General features: G+C 43.4%; 1 protein-coding gene and 1 pseudogene across 2 annotated transcripts in view; both read right to left on the reverse strand.

The window, feature by feature from the left end:
- Positions 1–24,141, reverse strand: part of LOC311230844 (uncharacterized protein) — a gene marked incomplete at both ends in the record, with an annotated part of 512,928 nt that overhangs the window by 294,715 nt on the left and 194,072 nt on the right. The gene's annotated exons all lie outside the window — the stretch shown is intronic.
- LOC311230716 (heat shock protein 30-like) overlaps positions 1–24,141 on the reverse strand; it is a 100,165-nt pseudogene that overhangs the window by 6,753 nt on the left and 69,271 nt on the right. Inside the window, exons 2-3 of the transcript in view lie at positions 20,455–20,631; positions 15,130–15,421 (exon numbers count right to left, since the gene is read on the reverse strand). The product of the transcript in view is annotated as a heat shock protein 30-like (transcript). The remainder of the gene's footprint in view (positions 1–15,129; positions 15,422–20,454; positions 20,632–24,141) is intronic.

Here is a 24,141-nt window from a genome sequence, read left to right on the forward strand (position 1 = left end):
CTCTGATTGGTCGGACCACTTCTTTACCTCACGTGACACGACAGCGTCACGTGATCTCTGCCTATAGGCCGAGAAAAGCAAGATGGAAAAAGCATGTTGTTCCATGTGAGTAGACCTTTAGGCCGTGGTGGGACATCTTAAATCCAAATGAAAACCTATAGCGAGCTGAAAGGTCCTACTCTATTCGTCCTCATCATAACTATATGGCTGAACACAGCTCTTCTGTTCAATGTTGACACCCTGGCCCTCCAGATGTGTTCTGCACATTTACCACAGAAGAGGGCAGAATGTAACCATGTATAATCTGAATTTACATTATATACTTTTTTTATCCAGCAGAGGGCAGTACACTCACTCACCCACTCACAAACCTATGTGTCGGGCTGGAAAGGGAAAACCAACCAGGTAACAGGCTGCTTTACAGTTTTAATGGACAGATCTGCTGTTGCAGGAATTTACCAGAACAACGGTTTGTCCTGCTGCCGTGAACGACATGTTCTTAAGAAGCTCCTTCCTGCAGCAGACACACAACACAACATTACATTACATTAAGTTGGTGTCATTTCATAGGTATCTGAAGAGCACAAATAGTAATGTGGAACTGTCTTTGGAATACGATAGAAATAAAATCAACTTCCTAGACCTGATTGATTGATTGATTGAAAATTGTATTAACAGATTGCAGAATGGGTACAATACAGTACAGCTCAATACACACAATTGTTAAGGGGATGCAGACCAGAGAGATACTTTTGTCTTGTTTACATTAGGGTCCCCCATTTTCAATTCATCATATATGACATACATGAGATACAGATAGACAGTACCTTACAATCAGTAAAGATACTATTTACACACAACTATCTATCGCAAAGACACACACAAAAACACCATACTCCATGCTAATAGTTTCCATCCAGATAGTCTGATAGAGAATTTTTTTTTTGCACAATTCCAAAGGCTCCGTAGAATATGTGACAACAACAAGGATTTTGAAACTCGGAGTAGAGAGATGTATACCCGCTTTAGGGAGCGCAACTACTCCCCTAAGATCCTAGATTCAGCTCTCTAAGGTCAGCACCCTAGAACGCCAATCACTGTTAACCAGGAAGCCCACCACTAGCCCTAAGAAGGACCAGGTGTACTTCTGCACTAGATACAGTACAGAGGCTCCCGCTATAAGGAACATTATCAAATGTGAGGAAACTCTGAAAGAAATATTTCCAGAGCTTCAGGAGAGCTCCCACTCTAGGAGACAGACTAGTACACAGCCACTTACCAGCTGAGGAAAGAACCACATGGCTACCTAAAGTTCCTAATGGAACGTAAATGAAATGTAAGGGCGCTTTACCAATCCTAGAACACAGCAGGTATACACAACGAGACATTTTATAAACTGTAAAACTACCCATGTTATTTATATACTGTGTTCTCGATGTGATGCTTTCTATGTTGGCCGCACCAAACGGCGCTTACAGGACCACCTTAGTGAGCATAAATATGCAGCTAAGGTTCAAAACTTTGACTATGCTATGGTCAAACATTATATGGATAAACATGCTGACAGTTCCATTTCTTTTACAGCTCTAGGAATCGACCATGCCCCCCTCAATCCTCGAAGAGGGGATAGAGAGAGCACTGAATCAATTAGAGAGTCGCTGGATATACAGACTCAAAGCCATGTCTTATCCAGGGATAAATGATACCATAGATATGGTTTCCTTTTTGTAAATATGGGAGTATCTTTTCTTGGTGTTTTGCTATTCTAGTTTAAAAATGTATATATGTATATGAAGAGTTATGTAACTATGGGTTACATGTCAGTCGACTAGATGTTAGAGGACCTCTAGAGTCTAGAGGCATATGCAATTATGACAGCTAGATCTCAGGCTGACTAAGTGCTCTCACACCTGAGCTTGATGGAGCAATTAGCACACCCTCCATTTTTTAATATAGCTCAGGTCACCCATTTGTTTGTTTGTATGCCCTGAAGAAGGCCGATAGAGAGGCCGGAACATGTTTTATTATCATTCCATTTGGGCTGTGGGGGTGCTTAATGTCTGAAGGAGTCTACTGAAGGCTTCTTGTCCTCTGCAAAAGCATGCAATTGGTCCACTGATGGATACATCTTGATATTTGTCTATTCTAGTGTGTTCATTAGATGGGTAAAATCCTCTTTCAGTGCCTCTGTGCCTGTTTTCTTAGGCAGTTAGCCTCTGGTATGAGTGCCATTAGCGTTAGCCACGCTTCTAGGCCTCTTTTCTTTTGAAAAGAATAATAAAAGAAAACATGTATAATCATTTTTCTTTTTTTTTCGACTAAAAGGTTGACTACGGCTCCTTTCGACCGATTAGTCGACTATTCGACTAATAGGGGTCAGCCCTAACAGGTACAGTACGATATAAAGAGGTTTGGTATCCAACCAGAGTGCAAATGTAACAGTAAAGTGCAGTAGTAATATACAATGTACAGGTAATTAAACTGGATATAAAATATATAAATTAATTAGTACTACTGAGTAATGGTGCTAATCAGTAAGGCATACTGGCCAGCAGTGGAACTAGCAAGAGTAGGTAGGTAAGTAAGTAAGTAAGTAAGTAAGTAAGTAAGTAAGTAAGTAAGTAAGTAAGTAAGTAAGTAAGTAAGTAAGTAAGTAAGTAAGTAAGTAAGTAAGTAAGTAAGTAAGTAAGTAAGTAAGTAAGTAAGTAAGTAAGTAAGTAAGTAAGTAAGTAAGTAAGTAAGTAAGTAAGTAAGTAAGTAAGTAAGTAAGTAAGTAAGTAAGTAAGTAAGTAAGTAAGTAAGTAAGTAAGTAAGTAAGTAAGTAAGTAAGTAAGTAAGTAAGTAAGTAAGTAAGTAAGTAAGTAAGTAAGTAAGTAAGTAAGTAAGTAAGTAAGTAAGTAAGTAAGTAAGTAAGTAAGTAAGTAAGTAAGTAAGTAAGTAAGTAAGTAAGTAAGTAAGTAAGTAAGTAAGTAAGTAAGTAAGTAAGTAAGTAAGTATAAAGCACCTTTCATACATGTCATGTAGCTCAAAGTGCTGTACACAAACATAGGCATATATAACGATAAAAGCAATAAAGTCACAGTGATCCGTTAAGATCAATGTTTAAAAAAATTAATAATAATAATAATAATAATAATAATAATAATAATAATAATAATAATAATAATAATAATAATAATAACAATAATAATAACGTAAAAATGAAAATAACGTAAAAATGAAAACATGAAAACAGTCATTTGCTTACCAGTTTGGGAGAACAGGTCCGCACAAACATGTCCGCTCAGTAGCAACCGGAAGTAGGAAATGCACTAAACCAATGCACTTGTACGGTAGGTAGCAATGTTAGCTCTTATAACGCTAGTGTAGTTACGTTTTTTATTAGTGGTCAGAGTTGGGTCCATAAGACTTATCCAAGCCCCATGGATCCATCAGTGGTCGCGTATTGTGTGCGTATGTACCCGTTCCCTCATCTAAAGAGTTGGGTCCATAAGGCTTATCCAAGCCTTACGGATCCATCAGTGGTCGTGTATTGTGTGCGTATGTACCCGTTCCCTCATCTAAAGAGTTGGGTCCACAAGGCTTATCCTAGCCTCATGGATCCATCAGGTTTTTCCAAGCCATAACTTTTTTTTTTTTTTTTTTTTTTTTGTCTTTTTCCCCCTCCATTTTCCGCCGATTTTCTCCCATCCCAATGTTAGTCGTATGCCAATTCCCAGTCCCTTCCTGGTCGCTGCGCACTTACCCCCCACAGTCAGATCATCTGGGAGAGTGGAGGCTACCATGTGCTTCCTCCGACACACGTCCAGCCAATCACCGCTTCTTTTCACCTGGCAGCGCGGATTCTCATTGAGAGGGCGTAGCGTGTGGGAGGACCACACTATCCCCCTCACGTCCAATCCGCGCTTAGCAGGCGCCCCGACCGAACTGTAGGAGTCGCTGTTTACAACGACCCGGACCCACCCCCGCCAGCTTCTCCCACCCAATTGTATCAGTGCAGACGGCCAGCCAAGCTGGTGACAACCCCGGAGCTGTGAGCTGGATTCGAACAGGCAAATCCAGCTCAGCTCCGGGGCTGGTGACGAACGCAATCTCCGCTCGGCCACCTAACCGCCTTAGCCATAACTATTTGTAAGCTAGACTGTATAGGTACGTTTTTAATTTTCCTTTAAAAATATGTATGGAGCTGGCGTTTCTGATGTGTGTTGGTAGTGTGTTCCATAGTTTTGGGGCATAGTTGGCAAATGCCATACTTCCTATCCTCTTTTGGTTTCTGGGTGTGTCTAGTAAACCTGTAGTGGATGACCGTAGCGTTCTTGAGGGCAGATAACTAACTAGGGAATTTGCTATGTATTTTGGGCCTTGCTCATTAAGAGCTTTATATGTTAGGAAAAGGACCTTAAAATCAATTCTATGAGTTATTGGAAGCCAGTGCAGAGTGGCTAGGACTGGAGTGATATGTTCTCTTCTCCTTGTATGAGTTAGTAATCGAGCTGCAGAGTTTTGGATACGCTGAAGCTTCCCAATGGTTGCTTTGGGAAGACCAGTGAACAGTGCATTACAATAGTCAAGCCGACTTGATACAAAAGCATGAATCAGTGTCTCTGCATCCTTTTTATTTACGAAAGGTCTTACTTTCGCTATGTTTCTTAGGTGGAAGAATGACATTTTCATGGCCTTATTTATATGAGACTTAAAGGTCAGGTCTGAGTCCAAGATGACACCTAGGCTTGTAACCTCAGTCTTTACATAGGATGACAGACTCCCCAGGTTTTCACACAGCACTTCCCTTTTCGCTTTTGGGCCGATCAATAGGATTTCGGTCTTGCTTTCGTTTAATTTTAGGAAGTTATTGTTCATCCACTTGTTTATTGCTAACAGACAATTTGTGATGGACTGTATGGCTGTAGTGTTATTTGGTTCTGCGGAGATATATAGTTGTGTATCATCAGCATAACTATGGAAGCATACATTGTGGTCTCGAATGATGTCCCCGAGGGGCAGCATATATAGTGAGAAGAGTAATGGACCAAGGCAGCTTCCTTGTGCAACTCCAAAGCTGCTGTCATGTTCCTCGGATACATTGTCTCCAAGCTTAACATAGAACCTTCTCCCCTTAATGTATGTTATGAGCCAATTTAGTACATGATCTGAAAAGCCAACCAGTCTTTCAAGACGACTGATCAGGATATTATGGTCAATCGTATCGAACGCTGCACTAAGGTCCAATAGGACAAGAATTGAGACTTTGCCAGCATCGGAGTTTAGCCTGAGGTCGCTAACTATTTTAGTAAGGGCAGTTTCAGTGCTGTGATTTGTTCTGAAACCTGATTGTAATTCCTCCATGATGTTATTATCTTTGAGAAAGGAGTTTATTTGTACTGAGACTATCTTTTCTAATATCTTGCTGATAAATGGAAGGTTCGATATTGGCCTATAGCTTTTTAGTTTGTTTACATCTAAGTTTGTTTTCTTTAGTAGTGGTTTTACTACAGCCGTTTTAAATGCATCTGGAAAAGTGCCTGTTTGAAGCGACATATTTATGATTTCAAGGACATGATTTGAGACACTATCGAACACCCGCTTGAGAAATGCTGTTGGTATAGGATCGAGGTAGGAGGTGGCGGAATTACACTCAGAGACAATCTTACAGAGGTCAGGTAATGTAATACATGTGAATTCCCCCATAGTTATCTCAGGTGGGTTTCCACTCACAGCCAGATCTATATCAGAGGCAATGCTTGCTCTAATCAATGATATTTTTTCATTAAAGAAAACTGCGAACTCTTCACATTTTGTGGCTCATTGCTGCGGTATATGGGGGGGGTGGCATGTTAATCAGCCGGTCGATGGTGGAAAAAAGTACCCTGGAGTTACCCATATTTTCTGAGATCATTTTGGAAAAATATTCCTTTCTCGCAAGTTGTATTGCCTTATTGTATGCGCCCATGGCGTCTTTGTATAAATTAAAGTGAGCTGTGAGTTTGAATTTCCTCCATTTTCGCTCGGCTATCCTACATTTTCTCTTGTTATCTTTAACATTGGTTTTATTTAACCATGGAGAGATTCTATCAGTTTTTACCTTTTTAACCTTCAGAGGGGCAACAGTATCTAACACTGTTGACAAGGTGCTGTGGAAGTTTTGCATCTGATTTAAGGATGATTCACTGCATTGGTCATATGATTTCATCATACTAGATAATTTTGCTTCAGCTCTAGCGTCCAGAAGCCTTCTGTGGACTAGGAATTCGCTTCTGGTCTTATGTAATATTAGGCTTGTACCATAGAACACACAATAATGGTCAGAAATTGGAATTTGTTTTACTGATACATTCTCAATGTTTAGCCCTGTTGTTATTAGTAGGTCCAGAGTGTTGCCATGTTGGTGGGTGGCCTCGTGAACATGTTGCATCAGTCCAAAACTGTCCAGTAGGTTCAGAAACTCGCAACCCCTGGGGTCATCCTTTTTGTCGATATGAATGTTTAGATCTCCATTAAGAATGATTCTATCATACCTGGTAATGCAGATCGATATGAGTTCTGAAAATTCCTGTATGAAGAGTGGCGAGTACCTTGGTGGTCGATACAATGTCACACATACTACTGGCATTTCTGTTTTCAATACAATAGCAAGGTATTCAAATGATAAAAATTTTCCCAGGTCAATATCACTGCACACAAATTGAGTGGAGATGATTGCTGCTATTCCTCCTCCCCTCCCACTCTGTCTGTTTGATTGATAGAATTTAAAATTGGAAGGGCAGGTCTCAATCAGTGTTGCTACACCAGTGATGTTGTCTAGCCATGTCTCTACTAAAAACATACAATGTACACCATGTTTTACTATGAGTTCATTTATCAGAAATGATTTTTGTTTCAGCGCTCTAACGTTGAACAGTGCTAGTTTTAGCTGTACGGGTTCTGTAGTGGGGCGTGAGACAGTCTGTGGTTGAACACTGATATTGATAAGGTTCGATTTACATATGGGACGTGATAATGAGTAATTGATTAGTCTTCTGGTGATCAGAATCGGGATGACACTCAACGTGTTTCTTTGTAGCTTAGGCTGCTTCTGTATATAGTCTACAGAGCTAGATATGGTTGGTTGTCAGGCCAGTGATGCTACACATTGTGTGACGTTATGTATTAGCACATTTACCCCCGATATGTTTGGATGGATGCCATCGGGTCTGTAATGGTCTTTCCTGGACCAGAGCAGATCAAAGTTATTTATATAGCAAAGTCCTATAGTAGTACAGTAGGTCTGCAGCCATTTGTGCAACCAGAACAGACGGCTAAATCGCTCAGATCCACGACCTATGGATGGAATGGGGCCAGACACAATGCATATTTTGCCCAGGCTTTCAATAGTGAGTATTAGTGATTCAAAGTCGGATTGGAGTTTAGCGGATTGTCTAGCCATTACGTCATTTGCTCCGATATGAATGATAACGGTGTGGGCGGACGGATATCTGTCGATGATTTCGGGAGTACACTCTAGTAAGTCAGTAACTTTTAAACCGGAAAAACAATATGTAATGCCGTGTGGTATTTGCAAAAACCTGGTGATGGAATCTCCGATGAGTAGGATCTCTGGCTGTTCATGGATGCTTCTATCGACCCCTAGGGTTAAAAAGAAATCCGCCGGCCACAGAGCCTTTGTCTACCGCGCTCCCTACCTGTGGAACAAATTACCTGCCGTCATCAGGGGCGCCTGCTCTGTCGAAGCTTTTAAATCCCTGCTTAAGACTCATCTTTTCTATCTCTCCTTCAACCTACCCTGATCTCACCTGGTCGGGGACTGACCTTTAGATTAATCTGTGTAGTTTAGTTATGGTACAGGGTACTACATGGTACCACTGGGTAGTTTACTACAGGGTAGTTTAGTTAGGGTACAGGGTACTACATGGTACTACATGGTACTACATGGCACTACAGGGTTCTACATGGCTCTACATGGCTCTACGTGGCACTACATGGCACTACAGGGTACCACAGGGCACTACAGGGTACTACATGACACTACAGGGTACTACAGGGTACTACAGGGTACTACATGGCACTACAGGGTACTATAGGGTACTACATGGCACTACGGGGTACTACATGGCACTACAGGGTACTACATGTCTGCTCCTTTGCAGCACCACAAACATGGGAACTCTCTAACTCTCCCCCCCCCCCCTCTTCCCCCCCCCTTTCCCCCCCCCCCCCCCCCTCCCCCTTCTCTCTGAGTGCCCGTCTCCTGGCGCTGACTAAGGTGATGGATGCCTCGGGGTCTTGGCCAAGATTGTAGTGACTGCTCTACATGCACCTCCGAGGCCTTGGATCAGTTATTCACCGCCGTCTGTCCGTGATCCTGTCAACTGATTAACAGTATTAACAGACTGTTAACAGATTAACAGTCAATGCGGTTTCATTGCTGCGTTAAGTACTTCTATTCTATTCACATAATACGCCTACTTCATATATCTACTCCATTCACATATATGCCTACCACTTGTATCTATTGCTATGTCCGCCTACTACAATCTCATGAGCTGTCTAACGCCTGTCCCGTCTCCCTGTCTCCCTATGACTTGCTGTCCTGGAGTGTTGACCGGAGTGTTGGACGTCCCGTGATGAAGGCCGGGAGGTTGCGACCCCCTCTGCGTGCCCCCCTGTCTCCGGAGGTCTCGTAGTGGTGACCGGAGTGCCGGATGTCCCGCGATGATGTCGGGGAGTTTGCGACCCTCTCTGCGCCGCCCCCTATCTCCCTGTCTCCGGCTGTCCCTGAGCAACGACCGGAGTGTTAAATGTCCCTTGACTAAGACGGGGAGGACGTGACCCTCTTTGCGCCGCCCCTGTGCCTCAAATAGATTTGCTATCAGCTCTATCTTTAATCTTTCAAAATGTTCAGTTGCTATCGCTATTAGCTCTATCTTTAATTTTTCAAAATGTACAGTTGCTATTGCATGCACTCATCTGTGTTCCACTACACACATGAGTGCATGCTTACCAACTGTCCGTCTGCAACACTACTATCACCAACATCTAAGAAGGGAGATCCCCCCTTGAATGGCCCTTCTAAGGTTTCTCTCCTCCACACTGCCTGTGGAGCTTTTTTCCCTATTGTTAGGTTTTAGTGAGTTTTTCCTTACCTTCGCGTGGGGTATGTCTGGGAGTGCTTGCATTCTTTCATTTATTTGCATTCATCTAAAAATGTTTGCACCTTATGGTGTTCTTGTTCTGTTCTTGACTTATTGTTATGTTTTCTTCTTGACTTGTTTAAAGAAGATCTGTACGGCCCATGGGGACATTAACGTGTGTTGTCGGGCCCTATAAATAAATTTGATTTGATTTGATCCCCCGTCATAGATGGCCAGGTTTCTATGGTGAAAAGCCGCAGGAGTAGCGTCTGCATTGCTGGCGGAGATAGACGGTTGGTCGGGCAGCAGCGCCGTGTGGAGGGGCTCGTTCACAGCGGCATTTCCATCGATAACACTCGCCGTTTGAATGATCGTACTGGCATGGGCTGCAGAGCACCGCAGGCGAGGACGTTTAAACTTTGGGGAGTCGGACCCATCGCGTGAGTCTGGGGAATTTGGCGATGCGAGAGCAAACAGGGCAGAGTGCTTTCTGCTCCGGGTTGCAGCTATATTTCCATGGTTGAGTCGTGAGCTGGAGAGGGCCGCCGTCCTGGCAGCTTCGCTTGGAGCCTGGCTAGTAGCTAGGCTAGTAGCTAGCATCGGATAGTCTTTGAGCAAAGCTACAGTACTAGCAGCAGGAGACTGAAGCGAGGGAGAGCCTAGGAGGCTGGGATCATTACAAAGAGGATTGAATCGGTTTGATAGTTGAGGTGAATCAAAGGGATCATATAGAGGAAGGGAGAGCTTCCTTCGGCCCCTCACCACTGTCGCCCAGGAGGGACTACTGGTGCAGCCTGCGTCCGCTTGTTCCATGCTAGCCAGCCTGGACATGAGCTCCGTTTGACGCTTGAGAAGATCCATTACTAGTATCTCGATGGACTTCAGTTCCGTTCGCATTTCTGCGAGATCTGACGTTGGAGCCATTTCCTCAGGGGAGTTTAGCAATGTGAGTACTGTAGCGTGTAGCTGTAGCTATGGCAACAACAAGCTCCGATAGCTTAGGTCACGTCCAGTAAAAAGTCACATAAAACCAATAAATCCAACAGCATAAACGATAAGAGCAAAAGTCACTGTGATCAGTTAAGATCACTGGTTAAAAAATGGTAGAAAGAAAGAAAACAAAAACGTAGAAAGAAAACAGTCTAAAGTTTGAAAGTTTGGGAGGTCCGCAAAACACGTCCGTTCAGCAGCAACCGGAAGTGTAGTGGATCTTTGTTTACGGTTTGATTATCACTGATACACATCCTTTTAACTTCAGCCTTTGTGATTTATGTTCACAGGGACTCGACCCCACGATGGTCTAGTAATTTTTACCCGAAAATTACTCTTTTATTATTAACAAAAAATCTATACTCTTACTATATTCTACCCATATAAATCAAATCAAATGTATTTGTAAGGCCTAACAACACACGTTAATGTCCCCATGGGCTGGACACGTCTTAACGCCTGAAGCCCATCACGACAAATATCGTTTTATTTTTTAGCGATCTGAATTCATATTTCATCAACCGAGTCTCCCGTTGGTACAGCAGACCCTGTAGCAGCTCAGATTTGCAAAAAGTGCCCCCTATCGTCTCCCAGATGGTAATGCACCCTTTTGGAATGGACTCAATGAAAATGGATGAGAAAAGAAAAATCCGGAATCCACATTTATTTCTCGGGCATGTACCCCGAGCCGCTCGGATTCATTGTGGAGCCTCAGAACAGCATGGAATATGTGTTTACAGTATGTAGCGTTGGATCAATAAAAGCAATCGATATTTGGAATGGCGATCAGGAATTGGAATAATCTTTTTGGATAACATCTGATCTCAGGTAAGGAATCTATTTTACCAGTCTTAGGATAATCAGACCTGTTTTCACGGAGATATAAGTTTTTCCCCTATGTGTGATGTGGCTGTGTGCGAGCGATCAGGAACTAAGAGAATCGATTTTTTAGATCGCCTATATAGCGTGCATACGTACACATATACTATCGATAATCTAGCGTTTATTTGAAAACGATTCATAAATAGGCCGAAAAATGACAACGTTTTTGTGTATTCTAAAATATTCCGTTTATCATGGAATCTTTTTATTTTCCTTGAAAACGAGGGCTTTTCAAGATGCTATAAAACGAGAATGAACCGATAAAAAAACAATCCGCTTCGACAATGTTGACTGGAAAACGCGTCATTGATAAGCGACGGGCAGATTAGACACATAGCCATAATTTTAAATATAGATTAGGCGTTTTTAACGCTAACATTGAAGTGGGTGGCGGCATTCAAGGGGGTAAAAAGGAAAACACAGCCGGCTCTGAAAGTGTTAAACAAGTCAAGAAGAAACATCACAATAAGTCAAGAACAAAACAAAAACACCATAAAGTAAAAAAAATTTAAATGCAAAATAAATGTCATACAAAAATAACTATGATAGCATGTACAATAGTGCTGGATATATACATTTATATATTTATATTTACTGCATATATATATCCATATCTGTCTGATTATACCTGCGTATAATGCTTCTATATACCTACTTATACACCTGCACATACTGTATATGCTGTTTTGGTTGGGACCTTCGGTCAAGTAGGCTACGCACTGTGTACCGAACGAATGCAACGTTACTTTAAGATAAACTGGGACAGAGCCAGAGACTAGTGACTTGTTGATGATGATGGTTACTAAGCTAGGGCCAACAGAACTAAAAACCTCCTTGAGCATGGATGTGTGTACAATCAGCCGCGGATATATAGGCGAGGCGGCTGAGGCAGCCGCCTTAGGGCCCGCGGGGGGTCTAGGGCCCGGGCCCGGCCCGGGACTGAATGGAGTTGCCGTTCGTTCGTGGGACTGGATGACAGACTGCATTGCGCCATGCCCCGGGGCCCGGGTCCTATGTTCCCCGGGCCCCCTATGTTTCCCATGTTCCAAAAGGGTTCTATGTTCCCCGGGCCCCCTATGTTCCCCCTATGTTTTCCCGGTAGCGATAAAGGCTCGCCCCAGGCTCGCCACAGCAGTGGATGGATTTAAAAGATAGGGCACTTTTATAGATAATTTATTTGTATCGCAACGGAGTCATGGATCTAGTCGTGCCACGTAGCAGTATGTCGAATAAATTCAAATAGAATAAACAAGTCTAAAACAAAGACTTTTAAACGAAGTTTAGCCTATTAAATCATTTTATAAGCGTTCGTTTATTTGTGGTCTGCGTGAGAACACTGAAGCAACCATCTGCAGAACACCAGCCCAGCCCTCTCCTCTCCTCTCCTCTCCTCTCCTCTCCTCTCCTCTCCTCTCCTCTCCTCTCCTCTCCTCTCTCTGTCCCCACGCTGTCAGGCTTGATTGATTGATTGAAAACTTTATTAACAGATTGCAGAATGGGTACAATACAGTACAGCTCAATACACACAATTGTTAAGGGGATGCAGACCAGAGAAAGACTTTCGTCTTGTTTACATCAGGGTCCCCCATTTTCAATTCATCAGGACATTTATGACATACATGACATACAGATAGACAGTACTGCTACATCTATACATTTATGACATACCAGATTTGCAAATACAGTACTGTTTGTGATACAGAAGGAGTCAAGAAAAGGGAGTATATACATTTGACATAGAAACTAATAGGCCCTCCTATTCTTCCCGATTGTAGCCTAAAATAAATTAAAGAATGATGATTGCTGGGAAATGTTGTCTCTCCTGTTGTCTATCTGACCACTACAACAGGGACCTAGCAAATGACTTTGCCACTCAACTCCTGTCATTCAGGGTCTGTTTTAAACAAGAGATCGCTAAGGAGTCGTCAGTGTTCCAACTTGCAAAAATGCTGTTTGTGGATCATCAGTCCGTAACTTCCTCGTTCACTGAGGTGTGTACTGCCATGCTGTTATTCCTGACGTTACCTGTGACTGTGGCGACAGCCGAGCGATCCTTCTCCAAGTTAAAACTTATTAAGACCTACCTGCGGAGCTCCGTGGGTCAGGAGAGACTGAGTGGGCTTGCAATCCTGTCCATTGAAAACACCAGAGCCCGGGAGTTGGACATTAAAGACATTGTGGAGGATTTTGCACAACGCAAGGCTCGCCGTATGCCATTCAAATAGGTGAGTAAACAAACTGCCCTTTTCTCTATAATAGTATTTATTATCTGTCTGCTTTATATACCACCGCCGGCCTCACAGGCCAGCGTGGGGACAGAGAGAGCTGGGCTGGTGTTCTGCTGCAGATGGTTGCTTCAGTTCTCACACAGACCGCAAATAAACGAATGCTTATAAAATGATTTAATAGGCTAAACTTCGTTAAAAGTCTTTGTTTTAGACTTGTTTATTCTATATGAATTTTGTCTACATAATTGCTACGTGGCACGACTAGATCCGTGACTCCGTTGCGATACAAATGAATTATCTATAAAAGGCTTTTAAATCCACTGTTGTGGCGAGCCTGGGCCTGCTTTATATACCGCCGCTGCAGTGCAGAGAAACACTCTCCGTGGTGCTGAAACGTTTTTCCTGTTTTATTCCACTATTCCAGGAATTTCCAGAATTGTGTGTGAGAGATATTGGGATCATAGGAGAGAGATGGGAGAGAGACCTGCATGACCAAGCTTGGCTTCACAGTAGAAGAGAGAAGACAAAAGCGATTTGATCACTTTATTTTTTTATGACCCTCCATGCTCCGTGACTTTCCTTATTGAAGCGTTCTTATTAATGTCCGTGTTGCGCACAGCGTGGGAGGAGGGAGGGATGTCCCGGTGCCGGGTCAGGTGGTGTGGGTGGGGGTGGGGGGGGGGGGGGGGGGGGGGGGGGGGGGGGGGGGGGGGGGGGGGGGGGGGGGGGGGGGCCCCAGAGCTGGCCCGAGCTGGCCCGAGCTGGCCCGAGCTGTCCAAGAGCTGTCAAGAGCTGTCAATCTCGCCTCAGGGCCCCGTGGGGCATTCCAACCGCCACTGTGTACAATATCTAGGGAGCTTGATGAAGACTTCATTGAGCTTACTGTGTCTGTTAGGTCTGTCAGGGTCGGGAGACAGGCGAAAAACTGCTCCCTGACAGAAGATCGGATAACTGGACAGAGAGGGAGGAGGAGGGGGTGATATTTGCCCTTACATCAGCAACTTTGTTTAGAAAGAACTAAAGAAAAACTATTACAGTCATCATTCGACCATACCAGATGCAGAGGGGACGGGGGGGTGACTGCTGACAATTGAGTTTATGGTCTTAAATAACACTAGGATTGGGGTCCTACTAATCACCTCAAAATACCCCAAAGTACCACAAAATACCACATAATACCCCAACTTTGGGGAATTTTGTGGTGGTTAGTAGGACCCTAGGATTGTGCTTACTGGAGGAGATAAGGTTAGAGAAAGAAGTAGCCCTGGCACTCTTAATTAGATTGTTAAATTCAGATATCAACTCCTAGCAGCAAACGTTTCTACAGCTTGTAATAGTACAAGTCATGCTTCAATGTTTAGAAGAAACCCCAAGGCTTACAGTGTTACAAAATTTAGGATGTTGGAGTCCTATAAGCTGAAGCTATTTAGATTTTCTCGTGGGATTGCAGAATGGGTACAATACAGTACAGCACAGTACTAACAACTGCTAAAAGGATGAAGACCAGAAAAACACTTTCGTCTTGTTTACCATAAGGGTCCTCCATTTTCAATTCATCAGAAATGTATGACATACAAGACATACAAATATACCGTACTGTGTAAGAAAAATATATCATAAAAAAAGATATACAAACGTGAGTGAGACGTGAGTCAAACAAAAGGAAGCACATGGTACATTTCCAGAATGTTTTATTCATCGAATGCAATCATATAAAACCAAAATTATGTCATTGTTTGGATACAGTAGAAGTTATGAAATACACATTTGTACAAATTTGGTCAGAGACATAAAACATTATGAGTCCATATTTTCAGTCCTGTTTGTTGCCAGAGTCGGTCTGTGTGGTGCTTCCCTCTGTCTGTGTGCTGAGGAACTGTGGTGTTGGTGTCTTCTCCAACATCTGATCGCAGCCTTTCTCTCAGCCTCCTCAGCAGATGGAAGCGTTGCTGCCTGCATGTGGAGCCTCCCGTCCTGAGCCAGGGAGCAGGTGACGGCCTCAGGATCCACCCCTTCAGGCAGATCAAACTCCTGTCTGAACTCCTGCCGTCTGTACGAGTAGGAGCTTTTCTCATCCTCCTGCTTCTTCTCTGTCTTCCCACTGACTCTCAGCTTCCTGCCCACCTGCTTGACAGACAGCTCCTCTGGGGAGAAGTCTTTAGTTTCCAGGGTCAGGCAGGGTTCCCACTCGTCCTGGAAATTCAGACACTAGATTTCCAGTCATGGAAAATCTGGAAAATTACCAAATATCCTCGAAAAAAATATGATGTTGTCCTGGAAATGTACAATTGTATTTTAGCCCCTAGGTGTGCATTTTGATCAACTGTTCGTAGGATTATAGCAGTACTACCGCCCAAGTTTGGGCCACGTTCCATTTGTTTTGGCTCAACATGGTATTTGACAAGCACATGCTTATTCTCATTTAAAGTGCTGTAAAATCCTGATGTAATGACCACAAAACGTAAATTTTGTGACGGGTGTAGTAGTCACCTGCAATGAACATGAGACACTTCATAAATTATATGACCGTTTGTGAGCAAGTGCTGTCTTGGATTGTCAAGAAAAACTCCTGGAAAACCTTTTCTCAAAAAAGTAGATTCAAGAGGTTTATTTGTCACATACAGGGCATACAGTGAAATGCGGATACATGCATACATTCCCCGCAGAGCTAACTCTGTACTCTGTAAAACTTTAATGTATGTGTACATGTTTTTGGGTCCTTCAACAAAATACCAGGCAGTTCTTCCCATATTTTGATTATATGCCTTGTATTTGCCGTCGTCCATATCGCCATTCAGTGTCTATATATGACCCGTTCAGTTGCTCATATGATTGATGATAATATATAATACCTACATTTTTGGGTGTAATTATTATTATAATTGTATTGGTTATTACCTCTCTCTCCCTCTAACACCCCATCTCTCTCTTTCTCTCTCCCCACCTCACCTCACTCTATTTCCCTCTGTCTCTCTCTCTTCTCTCTCTACCACAATTTAATATATGTAATATATAATACCTACATTTACGGGTGTAATTATTATTATAATTGTATTGATTATTACCTCTCCCTCTAACACCCCATCTCACTCTCTCTCTCTCCCCACCTCACCTCACTCTATCTCCCTCTGTATCTTCTCTCTCGTCACTCTTGCTCTCTCTCTCGTCACTCTTGCTCTCTCTCTCTTGCTCTCACTCTCTCTCTCTCTCTCGTCACTCAAGTTTCAAGTTCAAGTTTCTTTAATAGTTGTCATACAGAAGTACAGAATACTTTCATACAAAATGCTTCTTACTGTTACGCTCCAGAGACTGTGCTAGACAAGATAGTATCAAATAACATAGTATAGCATGTAATTTAGAAGTAGAAAATGAGGTCACAGTGTTCAGTGACTCTTGCTCTAGCATAGTTCACCATTTATAGACAGAAAGGTCTAAGGAAATGTGTGTAGAATGTAAGGCCGGTGGGGCTGAACTAGAGACGCTAGAGACCTGCTAAAGCGTAGTGAAGGGACAGGTTGAGTCCCTTCGGTTCAAATAACAAACTCAGCAAGACCGACGGCTTCTCAGTTACAGACAATATTGTCACAAGGAAAGATGAAATTACCTACCTGGGTTCCATCCTAGAGGCTAATCTTTCCTGTGACAAAATGGCATCCAATGTAATAAAAAAAAGTCAACCAACGAACTCGATTCTTGTACCAGATCTCCTCTGGTAAACAAGAATACCCTGAAGACTCTGGCAGGAGCACTCATTCAAGGGTACTACGACTATGCTTGCACCTCGTGGTACCAAAGCACCTCAAAGGCACTAAAAACCAAATTACAAACATCTCAAAACAAACTAGTCAGACTACTGCTTGACCTGACTCCTAGAACCCACCTCACCCCTGCCCACTTTGACAACCTAGGATGGCTTAGAGTAGACAACAGAGTACAGCAACTTGCAATGGGCCTGGTCTACAAGATACACTACACGACCAAGGTACCCATGTACATGTCAAAATACTTCCCACAGGTCAGTGAATACCACGATCACAATACCAGAGGGAGCTCCACTAATCATGTTAAACCCAGATTTGTCTCAAACAAGGGACTAAACACGTTTCGCAATTATGCCACATCAATGTGGAACGCCCTACCCAAAGCTGTAAAGGAATGTGAATCACTACCCACTTTCAAAAACACTCTCAAAGAACACCTACAGGAGACTGCAATTCGAAACTGGCCCCTACAAATGTCCTAACCCAGTTGTACAGTAAATTACCATGTATGGCTTTGTCAGTATTCCAATGTACAGTGTACAGTGCCCCCCACCCACCCCCTACCCAACCCCCCCCCCCCCCAACCTCCAATGTACAGCCCCCCCCCCCCACCCAACCGCACCCCACCTACCCAACCTCCAATGTACAGTTTCTACGTCAAATGTATATACACTCTTTTTCTGGAAACTTTTGTATCACAAACAGTACTGTATTTGCAAATCTGGTATGTCATAAATGTATAGATGTAGCAGTACTGTCTATCTGTATGTTGTGTGTGTCATATATGTTATGATGAATTGAAAATGGGGGACCCTGATGTAAACAAGACGAAAGTCTTTCTCTGGTCTGCATCCCCTTAACAATTGTATGTATTGAGCTGCACTGTACTGTACCCATTCTGCAATCTGTTAATAAACTTTTCAATCAATCAATCAGAAGTGGAATACACTTGTTTTCCTGAATATAGGCTCTGAGTCTCAAATAGGTCTCTTGAAGGACTCGGAGTACCTGACCCTTCCTCAACCCACTCCCGGGCCCCAGGGATTCGGGAACTGGGAGTGGCGATTGGTATATTAGAAGCAAGGGACAGGTAAAGGAGATAAGGGAAAAATCAAACATTGACAAAAGCCCCAAACAGATGGCACAAGCCACAACATCCCCTCACCAGGACGGGTATGAAGAATACCATTCATATCCGGTCGTGCACAGTACCAGTGAGTGTACCATACAAGCTACATCAGGAAGGATCCAGGGGAAATAGATTGAGGGGTGGGTCTTAGGGGGGGAAGAGCTTGACCCTGTAGAGGTGCTCAGAGAGGAGGTCAGCGAGGGCATTCAGCAGGGTCATCTTATTCTGGTTGTTGGGAGTGTGGAAAAATGGACCACTATGCCTCTGCATGTCCTAATGCACAAGGCCTGCCATACGAGACGGAGGGGGAAGACAATGTCAGCGAGAGGTATGTGCGTAGGTAAGCGGCCAGTCAGAAGGACAACAACATACCCGTGTCTGTAAATGAGAGGAGGGCAATCATAGCAGCTGTCATGCCATACCTGTAGACCCTGTAACTGCTTGTGTAATAATGACCCTTCCTCTAGAATCTAACCATAGTTGTAACAGATTACAGAAATTCAAGAAGCCTATTGGAACGTGAGGTCCTGATATGATTTGATTAATATATCTGCATTATTTTATCCCACTTCATGCTTTGCTCTTGCGTATACCTTTGGGTTTAGTGTGGGATTAATAGTGCTTTAAGATCCATACTGTACAAACCAAATGCTCACCCCCCCCCCCGCCCCCCCCCCCCCCCAACCACCTCCAATGTAAATTACCCAGTATGGTTGTCAATATCCCAATGTACCCAACCCCCCCCCACCCAACCTCCTCCAATGTACAGTTTCTACGTCAAATGTATATACTCCCTTTTCTTGACTCCTTCTGTATCACAAACAGTACTGTATTTGCAAATCTGGTATGTCATAAATGTATAGATGTAGCAGTACTGACTATCTGTATGTCATGTATGTCATATATGTCTATATGAATTGAAAATGGGGGACCCTGATGGAAACAAGACAAACGTCTTTCTCAGGTCTGCATCCCCTTAACAATTGTATGTATTGAGCCGTACTGTATTGTACCCATTCTGCAATCTGTTAAATAAAGTTTTCATTCATTCATTCATTCATTCATTCATTCATTCATTCATTCATTCATTCATTCATTCATTCATTCATTCATTCATTCATTCATTCATTCATTCATTCATTCATGCTGTTGAGAGAATGTACTGTGGTAACACAGGGTATGAAAGAGAATGGTGTGAGTGTTCCCTATACAGGTTATGGAGAATGATGACTACCTGATACCAGAGAATCAACAGCTACTGGATGAGGCCACAGCCGTCTATAATCAACTGCCACTAGATGAGACCAGATCTGACTATAACCAACAGCCACTGGATGTAGCCACAGCAATCGATAATCATCATGCTTGGATGAGAGCCTCGATAGGGAAAGAATATATCCCCATGTCTTTGTTTTTCTTCTACTCTCTGTCTGCTCTCGGGTGACCTGGACATCGGGACAAGCCCAACACATTAGCGTGGCGCCCCACAAACTCAAGAAAATTAAGAACTGTGCTGATGGCTATGTGCATTAAAGATTGCTTGCTTGCGTTTAGGTATAAATTGCCAAGAATAAAATACACGCTGGACACATAATCACTCCAATATAGGACTCATGTGGGATAAGTGGGACATCAAGGGAAACTGTTGGTAGCTAGGATGATGGGAAAGGGTTGGGCAGGGGGACCACCTACATACGTAAAGACGCTGTCACTAGCTACCAGCTTTTATAGGTTTGACATGATAATTAGGTCATGTCAACAAGGGGGATATAATGAATAGACTGTAAATGTTGAAGTCAATTTTTTCTTATTACTATAAAGTAGCTGCTATTTTCTCCTATTCAATTATTCTTATATCTTATTTTCTTGTTATAATGAGTAAGCAGCTAGCAATGTGAAACTAGGGAAAGTTTAGATGACGCATGCTGCTGACTGACTGAGCTTAAAGTGGTGACATAATTATTATGTCAAAATGGGGATTGTAAGTATTTGACAGTAATTTAATTTATCTAATTCGGCCTTATAAAGATTCATTGTTCTTAAAGCGTCTATGAGTGAATCCTCACCCATTGGAAATGTACTGAGAAACACCTTATCTGTTGTGATAGGACTGCAGGCCTTATAGTGCCCCATTGTATGAGAACATTCTTCAAATGTATCTTCTCCAACCAGAACAGACTGGATCTCAAGGATGTTTCGACTGGGTGAGGTTGAACTCAAGTAACGCAACACATGACAACCGCTACAGGACACAAAATGATTTAACTGCCTCTCCTTTTTGGCGTGAACAACCATTGCCTCATTGACCAGTCACCTTGCAGTATGTATCAAAGCTCTCCCTCTTTCCCCAGCTTGTAGGAGACTGGCTGGATGGCCACAGAGGCTGGACACGCTCCACCTCCAAGATCTTATGTTGAAGTTTGTCCATCAGCTCCAGACTGCTGTGGAGCTCCTGCATGTTTCTCTACAGTCGATCCCGCTGGCAGAGAAGAGGTGGGACCTCTGGCCAGAGACTGCAACACTGTATATGCCATATACAGTACATGTATCTATATCGATATGGATATATCTGCATATATATCTGTATAGTACAATTCTGTACACACTATATATACTTTATCTGTTACATTTGTGTCATGGATGTAGTATTGAACCCAATATGCACACAGACAGAACTGGTGCAAACCCAATATGGGTGTGTTTAATAGAGTGGTCAGTGTCCAGGCAGGGGTCGGTACATTGGGGTAATACTCGGAATGTCCAGGGTGTGCATGGGGGCAAGATAGTCAGAGCAGGAGCAGTTGTCGTCAGCCGAGCGTAGGTCTGAGCAGTACTTTGTGAGCAAGGCCAGTGTCTCCAGGTCTTCACCGTGCAGTCTAGGAGAGAGGATGAGAATAGAGATTAGGACAAGGTTGTGAGCAAGGCCAGTGTCTCCAGGTCTTCACCTGCAGGTCAGTGTCTCCCAGGTCTTAACCAGCATGCCAGCGTATCCAGGTCTTCACCGTACAGGCTAGGAGAGGGGACGAGAAAAGGAATTAGGTCAAGGTTGATGAAGAAGAGATCCAGGAGAACAACTTAAGCAACAGAGTAGATACAAGAGCTTAGTAATGTGACTAACGAGGTACGAGAGTTTACGATCTGACAGCTTCTCTACGTCTAGGGCAGGTTTATATACCCAGATGCACTCTGCCTCCAGACCGTAGATCAGCTGTCTCTAATGACAACCACCTGTAACTAGTTAACGATAATGAGAGGTGGTAGAGTGAACGGAGAGAGCACTGACAAGGTAGAACCATGACAATTTGCACTCTGGTTAGAACTTATTCTCATTCTACTGAACTTGTGCGCAGTGGTGAATCCTCCTGGAAGCCAGGCTTCCCCATTAAAATATGAATATGAAAAATAATATTTTTCTTTTGTATATATAGTTTACAATAATAATAAAAAATCATTATTTTTCATCTCTGTGTTATAATTATTTTTTTGAATTTTCTCCCTCTCTCTAACACTCTCAGACTCACTGAGGCAGGCTGGCAGTCACTGTGCTCAGTCACTGTCTGCAGCTCAGGCAGGAGGGGAGGGGGATCTTTCTCAAGCTTCCACCATGTGATTCATGGTGTGGAGTCCACAACCAATTATAAGCCAATAAGAGTCGAGCTTAATAAAGCTATTCCCACACGATAACACGGGTCGGTCTGACAGAAAAGTACTCTAGCGTCTTCATACGGGCATGCCCTGGTCTGGAGGCACGTCCACCTGAAACGTGACAACGTGAACGTCAACCCTTCGCGGGATTGATTGATTGAAAATTTTATTAACAGATCGGGCACGTTCGAATCGTCTATATTAGTGTATCTAACATTTAGCACTTTAATAGCAACTTATTTTTCGCCGGCGGGACATTTACTGAGGACCAGCACAACACCACTGTGGATATTATGATTTAACAAATCTATCTGTCCAGGAGGATGACCACATTATTGCAGGTAAGCAGGCAGCCTAGCAGTTTCTAGCTTGGATGCTAAACTACTAACGTTATCTGGCTAGCTTGGATGCTAACTAACATAAGCTGGTCATGGTTCTTCATGGTGACTAACGTGAGCTGTTTGTGTTATAACGAGACAGCAAATTAATGAATGAATGAAAACTTTATTTAACAGATTGCAGAATGGGTACAATACAGTACGGCTCAATACACACAATTGTTAAGGGGATGCAGACCAGAGAAAGACTTCCGTCTTGTTTACATCAGGGTCCCCCATTTTCAATTCATATTGACATTTATGACATACACAACATACATGACATTTATGGCATAGGGACATATAGGTATTTAGTACTGATACATTTGTGACATATGCGCATTATGCGGTATCCAAATATACAGTACTGTTACTCATAGATCCTGACAGAGTATATACATATGATGGGGAGGAGACTGTACATTAGGAGGGGGTGGGTGGGTGGGAGAGAAATATACATACGGTGGGGTGGAGACTGTACATTTGGAGGGGGTGGGTGGGAGAGAAATATACATACGGCGGCGAGAGAATATATACATGCGGTGGGGAGGAGACTGTCTATTAGGAGCTGGTGGGGGGTTTGGGCATTTATGGTGGCCAGTTTCGAATTGCAGCCTCCCGTAGGTGCTCTTTAAGAGCGGTTTTGAATGTGGGTAGGGATTCACATTCCTTTACAGCTTTGGGTAGGGCGTTCCACATTGATGTGGCATAATTGCGAAATGTGTTTAGTCCCTTGTTTGAGCCGAATCTGTGTTTAACATGATTTGTTGAGCTTCCTCTGGTGTAGTGGTTGTGGTATTCACTGACCTTTGGGAAGTATTTTGACATGTACATGGGTACCTTATAGAATTGAAACAGAATTGAAACAGAATTGCTCCACCTGCCGGCCAAATCCTCCCCCCTAACCGACCTTTCAATCACAGTCGAGAATGCAGCTGTGACTGCGTCCCCGACCGCCAAGAACCTTGGTGTTGTCCTCGACGACCAGTTGAACTTCTCTGCTCACATCGCAGCGACGACCAGAACCTGCCGATTCCTCCTGAGCAACGTCAGAAGGATACGCCCCTTCCTGACAAAAGAAGCCACCCAACTCCTCGTCCAATCAACAGTCATCTCCCGCCTCGACTACTGCAATGCACTGCTCGCTGGCCTCCCGGCCACTGCCACTAAGCCTCTTCAACTCATTCAGAACGCAGCGGCCCGCCTGATCTCAAACCTACCGAAGTCGGCCCATGTCACCCCACTTCTTAGGGACCTGCACTGGCTCCCCATTGCTGCACGAATCCGCTTCAAGGCCCTCGACCTAGCATACCGTGCGGCAAAGGGAACCGCTCCCGCCTACCTCCGGTCAATGGTCTCTAACTACACACCCTCAAGACCCCTACGCTCTGCATCTTCTGGCCGCCTCAGACCTACTCCTATCCAAGCTCCGGGAGGGTCATCAAAGAGAAGTCGCCTATTCTCAGTCCTTGCCCCACAATGGTGGAATGAACTACCCACCCCAGTTAGGACAGCCGAATCACGTCCAATCTTTCGCCGTCGACTAAAGACGCACTTCTTCAACCATTATCTGAATTAAAAAAAAAAAAAAAAAAAAATATCTAACCCTAACTAACCGTACTGTCATGCACTTGTCCTAATAAACTAACCTACACTGTAGCACTCAACACTTTGATGAACATTGTTGCTCAGCTGATAGAGTTGTGCCCTTCCTGATGGCTTGTCGTACAGAACTTGTAAGTCGCTTTGGATAAAAGCGTCAGCTAAATGACTAAATGTAAATGTAAATGTTATAGGGGTGGGACGATACATCGATCCAGATCGATACATCGATGTAATTATCAACAATCGAATCGGATCGATACGATGTAATAAGATCGATTCATATCGATACTCTTATTTTGAAAATCCTGTGGCGAGTCTCATATCCGCCCAAGAACAACAGCAGTAGCTCCGTGTGTGTAGATGTTACAGCATAGCATTCTCCCTTTCTGTGTGTGT

Source organism: Notolepis coatsorum (genome assembly GCF_963971535.1).
Source record: "Notolepis coatsorum genome assembly, chromosome: 6".
NCBI classification, from domain to species: Eukaryota; Metazoa; Chordata; class Actinopteri; order Aulopiformes; family Paralepididae; genus Notolepis; species Notolepis coatsorum.